Below are 13,185 nucleotides of genomic sequence, written 5' to 3' on the forward strand. Positions count from 1 at the left end.
GGTCGGAGAAGCGAGTCGGAGTCAGAACCGAGCGTTGCCCTTCCCTGGCCAGGCCTTCCGATTAGAGAAGTAGGTCAGAGTTGGAAGTGTCGCCCTCCCTAGCCAGGTCGCTATTGCCAGCGGGGAAATTTTTCATTTTGACAACGGGTGCGCGCGAGCGCACCCGGTGGGTGTAGCCCTCGAGCCTGCGTCCGACTGGTGAGTCGGTTGGAGGCTGAGCATCTTGGTACTCTTTCCTGGGGCCGTAGACTGCCGTTCGGGGTGTTCGTCCGTGTTTGTCCCGCCCGTGACCTGCGCGGTCGGTTGATTTCCTAAGTCGGTGTCGGGCGACCTGAGCCCCGTTGGGCTTTGGTAGGGGTGGGTCTAGTTCCGTGCATGACCCCGTCCATGGTTTCCGCAATCAGAGGGGCTGAGCTAACGTCGCTTGCCTCGATGGCTCGAGCAACGCGCTCGATGAGCTCGCTAATGGGCACGTTCGAGCGAAATCCGGGTCCATCGTTCGTGACGAGGTTGGCATAGCCCTCATGTGGCATTCCACTGCTCCATAACCCGCCTCCCGGTAGATCCCTGGGTCATTCTGGAGACCGACTCAGGTGGCCCGCTGGCCTCCCCTCGATGGAGATTATATGGGCATGGCTCGAGGCTAGGATCAAACGAGAAGATTGAAATGACCCTATGTACTTCTAAGCATACCGAGCTAGGGCCGCTGGGGCTCATCTACGTTTTCTCCCCTAGCTCTGTTTGACACGAGGCGGCCTTGAGCCCTTCTCGGGCCGACCTTCGAACCCTGATCGGTCGTTGCTCATGTTGAATGAGGCAACTACCGCTTCGTGACGCAATACGAAGCGCATCGAAGTCAGAAGCGAGCGTCGCCCTCCCTGACCAAGCCTTCCGATTGGAGAAGCGAGTCAAAGTTGGAAGCGAGCAGTTTGAAGACTGGATCACTTTTCTGGCATGTCGTTTTAGATATCTGGGCCGACCCAAGAGTTACGCATCGTTCACAACATCGTCTGCTGGGCTAAGCTTTTGCTAGGAAGCAGGCCTATTAGGGGCCCCGGGTTTATGAACCCGACAAACATATTGCATCGATATTAGATTCGATGCAACATAAACTTGCACCAACATTAAGTTTGATGCAACAAATCATGAACTCTTAGCATAAATCATGAAGGTTGTTTATCATTACAGAATTCTTGATTCAGTTCATCCTTCCAAAGAGTCTGAGCGCTCTTCTCAAGTGCATCCTCCTGCTCAATGAAACCGGTCCAAATGGCATATGCACCAGTAATTAAAAATTTTAATGGGTGAAGGAATAGTTTATGAAGATCAATAGATTATACAACAGTAGGATAACTCGCTAACCCACTGACATTATTATTATGAAGAATACAACACATGCCTGCTGAACAATTGAAAATAGTGTGGGGCCGAGAGGACTCATCAGCTAGGAACATAAAAGAGGGCCATAGTGATGAACAATCAATCCCATCAATTCTCACATATTCGTACTTGTTCTTGTCTGATCAATCTTAGAATCTACTTAACATCTAGTTCAACACTTTCAAAACAATTAAATTTTGTCATCATTAGATCAAAAGAACTGTCATGGTAGATTTATTGCCTCTAATGCCAATATAAATATGTATATCTAAAACTCAACAATTCCAACATCATAAAACTGTACCGACATTAGTAGATAGATGCTCACCTTACTGTTGGCCTCAAGAGTCTAGACCTCCTTTCAATATCAATTCATTGAGCTATCAAATGAACCAATAATCAAATCAGCAAATACATGAAGAACGAACTGCCCTAACAAATATTCAAATCAGCACCTTAAAGTAGATGTTGAGAAGAATGAGAGGACAATCCTGGATTGGGGTGTCCTACCACTTTTTAGCATTGTGCTTGAGCAAGCATGTCGTAGCCCCCCAAAGTTAACAGTACCATGATTTCATATATTATCTAGAAATGAAACTAGCAGAAGAGAAGTGATAAAACGAATATGTGGCAAGAGCGGCCAGTAGTTCATATGGATCATGCTGCTTTGCTCTATCTGAACCAAACTTTAGGTCTTCATCCAATTCATTGGCTAAGAGAGTGAAATCAAAGAAATACAGATAAAACTTGTACATAATAGCAAATTGAAGAATGGCATACGATATCCTGACATATAGTAAGTCGTTAACCATAATCTAGCCTGATGTAAAACAGACCACAATGCAGATTGTACCATGTGTTGGTATATTTAACGCACACAAATAAATCCACAAGCGCACGAAAATCGTTGTAGCTTTCACCCGGAGGTATTCAAGTATCGTATCCACATGAAAACGTGTGAGACTAACTACAGTCTAACTTAACTAAAGGTAGCAACAAGATTAGGATAAATAGGAGCATAAAGAGGATAACTAAAATTCTCTAGTTCTGACTTAGGTAATCTTATGTCTTCTACTATTCAACTAGGGAAATTACTAGGGAAAGACACTAACAGAGGATGGTTTCTTTCGCAACCACGTCCTACAGACGCCTACAGACGGGAGGTGGACTACAAAGGATCAACAAAGCTATATACTACAGGCTATATAGAACTTATGTCACTCATGCGATCTACCACCTTCTGAAATGCAGGGTGCATCCACGATTAACCTAAGTCTAAGCACCACGCTTACAATTACGATTAATAATCTACTCCCCTAGGAAGAAAATAATGCACTTAAAAGAGAGTCGTGAACCTGAAGAACAATATAATCAAGACGGTTACTTAAATCAGAAGTTGATTACCCGAGAAATCTCAGACGTAAGCTTAGATAGAACTTGAATCCATCAAGATACAAGCCATAAAGAGAGCACCGACAGGCCGACACCTCCTCCAAACTCTTCCCTCACTCTCTATCTCACTATTATGTAAGACTAGATCATATAGAGGACTAATCTTCTCTTGATAGCTGGCTTGATCCTTGTGATATGAATTAGGGTTTTAGGATGGCTCTAGAGAGGGCGGCAGGGGCTGGTATATATAGACCAGAGCGTCCAACATAAGCCATTGGATCAAACCGACTTAAAAGACGGCGTAGATGCAACCTATGAGGTGATGAAGAACCGACATAACAACGGGAGGCTGACATGAGGCCCCATAGGCCTGGCGGCCTCTAAGTGGGGCCGGCCGGCCCACATGTCAAAGACACAAGCTCCGCTTCGATGATTTGCCTTCTAGAATCTTCTAGAAGTCTTCCTATGTCGATTACGTGGCGAAATTCTGTAATTCCTTTAACGAATAGGTCCCCCTTGATGGTTTTCTAAATAAACCCTGCTAAAAACACAAACTCACCAAAACTCATAGAATTTATTAGTTTAAACTCCCTATATCTATGTTTGGTGATGGACTTAAGTATAAATACATGTTATGTTGACGGTTTATAATTGATGTTAATGACCATCAATAATTTTTCCCAAGCTTAACATTTGCTTGCTAGTACCTGAGCAAAGCTAAACTCAACAATAGATCAGGAGTTGCTACAATATTTTCACTCCTCAAAAGTACACATGTGTTTAATTAAAAATTCTCATTTGATTTAGAATAAACTGATCTGACTTTCAAACTTACCCATATTACCTTCAACCATGGGGCTTCTTAACCTTCACTTGGGTCTTGAGCAATTGAAAGACAGAACGATCAAGTCAAGTACTATGTCTCAAGTTCTTTGTTCTACCATTGTTCTAGAGTTTTTATAAGTTTTTAAAATAAAACTCAGAGATTCTATTATATGACACTCTCAAGTCTCTCAATATGTGGTATTTATGGATCCTCACCAAAGATAGTAAAGATGTCATGCCCCTTTCTTCTCTTCCTACAACTAAAACTTATGTAGAGTTCATAGGTAGAGAGAAAGTTAGAACATACTTGCAATGTATATATTATAAAGTCAAACAATGGATTCAAAGAGAGTTAAATCGTACAATCAAATTAAGATGTGCATGTGTATAGATATATGGTGACTAACCTAATTTTATTATGCTCCTTGAGAACATATCTCTCCTTTAAAGCTTGGAAATATTTGCTAGAGAGTAGAGGGCTATCTTATTCATCTCTCTTTCTCTTTTTCTAGGCGGGCATCTAAGTATCTATTGTTTTAAATATCTCTGACACTTATTCATTTTTTTATCTCTTTTTTCTTTTTTTCTTTTTTTATAAATAACTTTTGCATACCTCCATGTCTCTTTTCTGTAATAAAACTTTTTGAGGTATAGCAATAAGAACTTAGAGCATTTATTTGGTGGATGAAAAACCTAACAAGCATGTTTTTTGTGTTCACTTAGTGTAAGAGTAGAACATTTTTTGATAGATCTAAATGGAAAGCATGTTCTTGTGCCTATCCCCAGTGTAGGAGTAGTGCATATTTAGTTGGTGTGTACATGATCTTGATTTTAAGAGCATTACAAACCTATCATAAGGATGAAAAAAAAACTTGACAAAACTCAATACAAAAGCAAGCAGCATATATGTGAAAGTTTTCCTAACATAAATAACAGGTATAGCTCTGGTAGAAATTCAAGCTGTCATATAGGAACTCATCATGTAGCATTTTTGTATATTTCAAAAGATAAATCTCTAGAACTTTAGTGTCACTTGAAATAAGATAAACAATAACTCAGACCATCTCATATCATATTCGTCAATTACCTAGACTTATATCAAGCATATGCTACTCACGAGTTTCAAGTTCAGAGTAAATCCTTATATCAAAACAATCTTATCCAAAACTCAGAAGAATTCAAGACTGAAAATTAGGTACTTAAAAGGAATTACAAAAGAGCAAGTATTCATCATTTTCATTTTAAAAGATTATTCTAAGTCCTCTTTATTTATTCAACTCTTAAAAATAAATTAAAGCAAGCTAGACACACATTTTTATTTTATTTTTAATTTTAAGACCACACATTATTATTATAACTATATATATTTATTATATAGATAACTTTTTATTTTGTTTTTCATTCACCATTTTCTTAACTATTTAAAAGAAACCAAAACTAAAACAAAAGGGAAAAGAATACTTACCTAAATACACAAGAGTGCTTCTTCCCCAAGCTAGCACTTTCGGTGAGGATTCGGTGTTATAAGTTCTTCGAATCGGACTTTTTTTGTGAAGTTCATTGATCAAGTACCTTGGTTTGCTCTAAAGATGAGGATTCTTGTGATGGTGCCTCTAATGGTGATGTCACATTTTTCCATAAGCCTGTCTTGATTTTGAGTTTTGATTTTAGATTGACAGGTTCAGCACTTCCACTTGTAGAAATTGAAGAATCAATGACTGTCTTCCCCTACACTTTGTTTAAAGTGTGTCCTGCTCATACAGATAAGGTAGAGATCAAGTACATAGGCTCTGTTGGTGGGAAAACACCAACAGAACCAAAAATTTATTCATTCCTTAGGCACATTGAATATGATGAAGTTGATGTTTATGTGGGAAAACACAACAGAACCAAAAATTTATTCATTCCTTAGGCACATTGAATATGATAAAGTTGATGTTTATGTGTTTTGTTCAATTATATCATGGATAATAAGATCAAAAGATTAAGCATGCATGTAGCTTTTAAGTTCATTTGTCCAAAAGGGTTGAGTTTTTTAACCCTTAAAAGGATTGTCTATCTTTACATAATGTATCACACTTTATATGATTATGACTATCATTTTCTAAAGATAAGATGTGCAATATTTTAACTCATTTGGTTAAAACTATGAGATCAATAAAGTAGTGCTAGGAACAAGCTTAAAGAACAAGACATGTTGAACTAATCAGATTTGATCAAGTAAATTATAACTAAAACATATTTTGTTTCTTATTTATGTGGCTACCAGAATCAAAGAAAAGTTTTTTAAATAATGATTATTTACCTTAGGATGTTACCTTTGTCATTAAAATATAATGTCACCATATGACGAAGGGTAGATAACTCACAATGGTCCTTTCTTTTTGCTTGAAGTTTTTCTTGTTCGGCTAGTCTCGCAGCTTGAGCTGTTCATGAGCTTTTTTCCTAGTTCACACTTTTTCTTTCTCCTCCTTTTGTCATGCTATCTTTCTGCTCTTAGATCTTTTGACACCATGTTAGATCTTTTGCCTTACTAATTGTTTTATGCCTGCAAAGGATTAGTAGACAACACATATTCGAAGGAATATACAATTTTGAAACACAAGTTGTTTGTCTACAATTTTATAATTTCCCTCTATGCTAATGAAAAGATGGTTTTAGGATTACTTTAATATTGAGATCATGTTTTATACAAGCATGAGTCAAGGCAAAGGTAGATTGTAGCTAAAAACAAAGTAAATGATCTTTGATACTTATAGTTCTTCTATCTATGATGAGTAAGTTGTGTCTTCTTTGTGCAATGTTATTAAAGTTAATCATGTACCTTGCTTCATCTCTGATTTGAATTCATCTCGTGACTTACTCAAATTCATTTGAGAGTTTCCTGCAGGGGTTAGTATAATAAAATATCAAGTATCTACTAAGGCATACTATCGGCTTAAAAATTAACCTAGATATCATGTCTAATTTGATTTAGGAAGACATTTTAACCTAAGAACCACGTTTATTTTAAAAAATCTTTAGAAATAAGACCAACACACCTCTTAGTTCAAGAATGAAACAAAACACCGTGTCTAATTTAATTCAGAAAAACAGTTTAAACTAAGCACCATGCCTAATTTAAAAGATGTATGAAAATACGTCTAAACCTATGCATACTATAGTAAACAAAGGTAGCATAAAAGTATTGTAGAAATTTATTCAAATAGAGATGAATGAACATGATCGTTGTTTAGCAAGTTAAGCATGATTTAAAGATAGAGACAACCAAGATGAATTAGCAACATGGCATGAGATTTTTTAAAGAAGCCCATCCCCTAGGCTTAATTTTGCAAGGTAAAATCAAGTTTGGATGGATATGATTTAGTGTTGCATGATGATTGGTTGAACATACCTTGAGTCGTTATCCTTCAACCTGGAATGGTTAGTGACAAAAATACCAAAGGAATATTTTCACAATTATGTTTCTATGCTCACTTCACAAGGGTATTACAGCAAAAATTGAAAACTCATGTTATCTCCCGAAAGTGCTTGCTTTAGGACAAAAGCTCGTCCTTGGAAAACCTTCTAATTGCACTCAAGTTGGGGAAGTGGTTTCCGCTCCAACAACCTTTGTGTGCCTATCTCAAAATTTAAACAACGAGATCTGCAATATTTATAATAAATATATGCATTTGCAACCACCCTTTTAAAGTCTTTATGAATAAGAAAAATGAGGGGGTTGAATATCTCGTGTGTGACAATATTGAAGCGACTAATTAATTCAGGAGATTTCTTATGTGAGCATGGATTTGATGAAGTGTTCATGAAATAACTTCCATGCTCGTCTATGTCATCTTCTTTTTCAAGCTCTAATAGTGTTTCTTCATGAATGTCTATAGGCGAAAACATTGTCGCCATCATTCCATGCCTATGACATTTAATGGACTCTTTATTGTCCAAGGTTTCCATTGTATTAGTGACTCTCGGATTGATCTTGTCTAAGTGTAACACCCCAGCACATTAGTAGCCTGTAGTAGTTGTGAAGTTAGCCCATGTAGCCCAAGTGGCACGTGTGGAGTTCTTGTTAGTGGGTTTAGTACCACCTTAGAAATTTAGGAGGGTGAGGGCCAACTTATAATCATTGTCTTTCTAAACGTAGCACCTCCAGATTAACTCTTTTACACGAAGCGGGGATAAAAGTATAAGAGAGGTGTTACGCATATATAGGCCCGTTCCATGTGCGGAGCTAGGCCATATAAGCAGTTTTGAACGTGGAGTGTTACACTAAGGCCTCGTCCATTCATTCAATGGCAACGACACATAAGTTCTTAATATCCTCCAGCCATTGTTGTTGCTCTTCTTGGTCTTCCTTGTGGCCTTCATGACTCCTATGCTTTGGGTGTATTGGTGGATTTCTAGAATCATCATGAGTTTCAGAAGAAAGAGCATAAGAGGGATCATCGGGGTCAAGGATGGGTTTAGAGATGTTTTCAGATGAGACATCTAATATGGGCATAGAAGGGGAGAGAATAGGAATGGCTTCTAAATAGCTTGGCTCTCCTATAGTTTCAGTAGACATACCACCCTTGTGTTCTTCCCAATGTCCTATATGGGAATAAGGGCGCTTTTCAAGAGATCACTTCTTGAGAGGATTTGAATTATATTCGCTCGAAGATCTCTTGTGAAACTAGAAGTTTAAGCTTTTACCAAAATCAGCATAAAACAGATCCTCACAAGAATTTTCAAAAGGTTGAATTTCTTCTTCCCATAGAGGATTTTGGGGTATTGATGATTCAAGATTGACAGCTAAATCTTGGAATTGGAGTGGTTGTGATTTGGCTATCAAAACTTTCTCTTCTTGTTCGAGAGATGATTCCTTCTCTTACTCGGGGAGTTCATTATAAATGTTAGTGTAAGGAGTCTTTCCACTAATTCTATCAAGCATAGATCTTGCTTCACTAGCAAACAGATAAAGGAAAGCTCCTCTAGAGATAGCATTAAGGGATTCTATGAAATCCTTGCTAAGATCCATATAAAAATATTGAAGAAATAGAGTCTTGAATGGCAAGGTCTAGGCCAGTGATGATGAGGTCATTAAAACGATCCCATAATGTGCCAAGAGATTCTTCTTCTAGTTGTCTAAAATTTAAAACATCTTTTCGAAGGCTAACCACTTTAGAGATAGAAAGAAATATAAACAAAATTTAGAACATAACGTTTCTCAATCTCCTTGCATACTTCCTATGGTTGGACTATACCATTGTTCAGCTCTTCCCATTAAAGAAAACGAAAACAACTTCCATCTTAAGGTTTTGTCAGACATGCCAACGATACGCAAGCATACACAGGTCTGTTCAAACTCTTATAGGTGTGAGTATGGGTTTTCATCACCTTCTCCTAAAAAGGATTAATCCCGAATCAATTTTATAAAACACGGACGCAGCTCATAGCCAGGTGTTAGGATGGGCTCTGAAGATTTTGGTGGCTCTAGGCTTACGCTCATGGGTTTAGCATATTAATAGATAGGAGTACAATCCATGCTAAAAGAAAAAATAAAATAAAATATTAAGTTAGGTTTGAGGTTAATTCAACAACTGTTTCCCAAAAACGGCGCCAGAAAGCTTGTTGGTATATTTAACGTACACAGATAAATCTGCAAGCGCACAGATACCGCTATAGCTTTCACCCGAAGGTATTCCAAGTATCGTATCCATATGAAAACGTGTGAGACTAACTATGATCAAACTTAACTAAGGGTAGCATAGAGAGGATAACTAAAGTTCTCTAGTTCTAACTTGGATAATCTTATGTCTTCTACTATTTAACTAGGGACATTATTAGGGAAAGACACCAGCAGAGGATGCTTTCCTTCGCAACCGCGTCCTACGTGCGCCTACAGACGGGAGGTGGACTACAAAAAATCAACGAAGCTATATAGTACAGGCTATATAGAACTTATGTCATTCACGCGATCTACCACCTTCCGGAATGCAAGGTGCATACACGATTAACCTAAGTATAAGCACCATGCTTACACTAACGATTAATACTCTACTCCCTCTAGGAAGAGAATAAAGCACGCAAAAGAGAGTCGTGAACCTGAAAAACAATATAAACAAGATGCTTACTTGAATCAGAAGTTGATTACCAAAGAAATCTCAGACCAAAGCTCAAATAGAACTTAAATCCGCCAAGGTACAAGCCATAGAGAGAGCACCAATAGGCCGACACATCCTCTAAACTCTTCCCTCACTCTATATCTCACTATTATTTATAAGACTAGATCCTATAGAGGACTAATCTTCTCTTGATAGCTGGCTCTGATCCTCATGATATGAATTAGGATTTTATGATGGCTCCAAAGAGGGTGATAGGGGCTGGTATATATAGGCCGGAGCGTCCAACGTAAGCCCTTAGATCAAACTGACTTAAAAGACGATGTAGATACAATCTAGGATACGGTGGAGAACCGACATAACAATGAGAGGCTGACATGGGGGCCCACGGGTCGAGCGGCCTCTAGGTGGGGTTGGCCGGCCCCACATGTTAGAGACACGGGCTCCGCTTCGGTGATTCGCCTTCTAGAGTCTTATAGAGTCTTCCCACGTCGATTACGCGACGGAATTCCAGTAATTTCCTTTGACGAATAGGTCCCCTTGATGATTTTCTGGATAAACCCTACTGAAAACACAGATTTATCTAAACTCGTGAAATTTATTAGTTTAAACCCTTATACCTATGTTTAGTTATGAAATTAAGTATAAATACAGGTTATGTTGACGATTTATAATTGATGTTAGTGACCGTCAACACCATGATAAAGGCACAATTTTAAAAAGTTCATGTTTGATACACGAGAGAAGTCATATATAAAATCTAAAATAAATTAATGTGGGTCTAACTTAAAGAGATCATAAGAAATCTATTGAGCAGACTTCTAATAGAGTATCCCCACATCATTATTGAGCTGAATGCAAAAATATAGCTACTTCTAAACAACTGTAAGAAAATGGCGCCTAAAACCATGGGCAAATTTTTCACGAAATATCCCCCCCCCCCCCCCCCCACCCCCACCCCCTCCAAAGATGATTAGCAAGCCAGCTGCAAAAAACCATAAATATATACAATTATTACAAGTTTTTTGCTCAAATGACATAATCATAGCTTAATTTGTAGAGTTATTTCACTGACATTACAAGCAGCTCTTCTATATGATGGCGCAAGATAGATATAATCAACACAACAAAGATCGTATCACATAGCAGCATACAATTAGACAAAAAATGACTACCTAAATTGCACCGTTTAAGTAGCACACAAGGAAAGTAAAGAGTCAGACATACCAGCTTTGTCAAATATTTCTTTCACCTTCAAAACATCTCAGAACCAACCCAGAGCCAAGCACCCCTGTATGGAAGCTTGTCAGTTGGCCTAGCTGGATTACTATACTTGTCAAAAAAAAACCATTGCTGTTGACATAGCTGTTACTCAACCAAATGAAAAATGGCTAAGTATTTTAGAAGAACAAACTGAATGGTCTATTACTTATCAATTTGCCGACAACAACAACAACAAAGCCTTTAAGTCCCAAATAAGTTAAGGTAGGCATCAATTTGCTGACAACAATTTTTAAAAATAACAGCATGCTGATGTCATATATAGAAGCATTGACCAGCACACAGTGAAATGGGACAGATAAGCTGGCAATAGAAAAGTTATTTCTGAAACCTGTAACCATTGGAAACAGAACAACCTGGAAGCACATATATATGTAGAGTAGGCTATGAAACTAAGTATAGTAACATGGAAATATTTCTAACATCCGGTTGAAAGGATAGATATGTAGGATTCCTTGGTTGTCTTTAGCTATTCTAACATCCGGCATCCAACAGGAGCCGTTGGACATCTTTACCTATTCTAACATTGGTCAGATTTAATGGTTCACCTTAAACAATTTTAGACAATGCATCTTGCAATCCAATGTTAGAATAGGGAGGTAATGTATCTCTGATTTAATTCTGGCTATATCTGGGTGCTGCCTAAGTGAAGTAGGCAGATATAGCTTGGAAATCAATATCAAAGGAGATAAGTTTCAAATTTTATTAAATATGGGCAGGCATCATCAAGTACTAAACTACTAATCATCAGCAGTCCTTACAAAAATGCAGCATGCATAAATTTCATTCTAGGGAGAAGTATGTGTACAAAATCAGTGTCATATAATACACGAACCTGCACAGAACCCATGAGAAACTGACGAACCAGCAAGGCCGGAACACATCCTCTTCGTTATGGGGCATCCTCAACCAGGACATCACATGGCAGCCGGAGCATACCTAGAGGGCGAGGACCATATAATAGCAGGAAGATCATACGGTCGAGGCGCACATCCAAGATCCAGGGGCTTCCCGATACAAGTTTCTTAACCGAAGAGGAATATAAAGCGTACCATGGAAACCAAGAGGAGGCGGCGACCGTACGGACTGTACGCGCCTGCGGCGGCAGCGGGGACCGCGCGCGGATCGAGCGCGAAGGCGCGTGGACCGTATGATGACTCCGCAGGCCGAGATCTGGTCCCGATCACGGGCAGCGGCGGACATCGAGTGCGGACGCGACGACGCGCGTCGACTGCGCGGCGGCTCCGCGCCGGGAATTACGAGGGCAGCGGACATCAAGCGCGGAGGCGACGAGGCGCGTGGACCGTACGACGACTCCGCAGGCCAAGATCGAGTGATGGCGAATCCCGTGTATGAATCCAAGGCCGGTGCGGCACCCGTCGGCGGCGGTGGCGGCGACGGTCAGCAGCGCCACCTCCTCGGGGCTTGCGACAGAGGGACGGACAGGGAGCGCTGCGTGTGTTGCGTGGGAGGGGCTTTTGGCGGCGGTGCGGGTACCGATGAAAACGGATCGCATAAGGACGAATATCATTGATATTATATTTATTTTTATATTTCTGTCCGAATTCGAATTTAAATACGGATAGTGTCAACTATGTCGGATATGATACGATTGGATATCGACATCATAAATATGCGATTTGAGTATTCGGATACGGATACGGTATCGGATGTTGAATATCCGGACTCGGATACGGACAGATCTCAACCCCTCTAAACGGATTCGGTCTTGAATACGGTCGAAAAATATCCGTACCGTTTTCATCCCTAGGTGCGGGGATGGGAGCAGAACGGGGTGTATTGCAAGATAGTCTCCAACATCACGCCTAAAAACAAGAGGCATTTCATAGTTTGCGTAGTGCACAGCGAAAAGATCACAAATCCAAAACTTTTCTTTTCCAACAACTGATGCAAAAGAGAAACCTGAAACGCCGCGTCGGGCAGCTCCCGTCCCCACCGCGCATCCATGGCTTCCTCGTCGATCCACATCCACCATCCCCGGCTCGCTAGCGACGAGATCCACCGGACCCTGGAGTCCTCCTACTCCCCCAGCGCGTCCTACTGCTCTGACGATGCCTTCGTCCCCATCTTCCGCCAGGATCCACCCGCCCCGTCCGCGTCCGCGTCGGCGGCGGTGGCCGCGGCGGCCGACTGCGTCCGTAGCCTCTTCATCTCCGTCGACGTCGCCCTCTTCCGCGACGCGCTCTTC

The 13,185-nt window shown here is 40.0% G+C and overlaps 1 long non-coding RNA gene across 2 annotated transcripts; it reads right to left on the reverse strand.

Annotated features, from left to right (window-relative positions):
- Positions 1–1,139: 1,139 nt before the first annotated feature.
- On the reverse strand, positions 1,140–12,450 carry LOC136532400 (uncharacterized). 2 transcript variants are annotated; one of them, XR_010778233.1, is made up of 6 exons: positions 12,029–12,450; positions 11,812–11,915; positions 10,923–10,986; positions 1,836–10,260; positions 1,709–1,760; positions 1,140–1,247 (listed from the first exon to the last, which is right to left on the reverse strand). It is a non-coding gene; the product is annotated as an uncharacterized lncRNA (long non-coding RNA). The 2 variants fall into 2 exon arrangements; XR_010778232.1 differs by lacking the exons at positions 1,140–1,247; positions 1,709–1,760; positions 1,836–10,260 and having other exon boundaries at positions 10,682–10,986.
- Between the last annotated feature and the right edge of the window lie 735 nt (positions 12,451–13,185).

This window comes from Miscanthus floridulus, unplaced genomic scaffold (assembly GCF_019320115.1).
Source record: "Miscanthus floridulus cultivar M001 unplaced genomic scaffold, ASM1932011v1 fs_605_1, whole genome shotgun sequence".
Classification (NCBI taxonomy): domain Eukaryota; kingdom Viridiplantae; phylum Streptophyta; class Magnoliopsida; order Poales; family Poaceae; genus Miscanthus; species Miscanthus floridulus.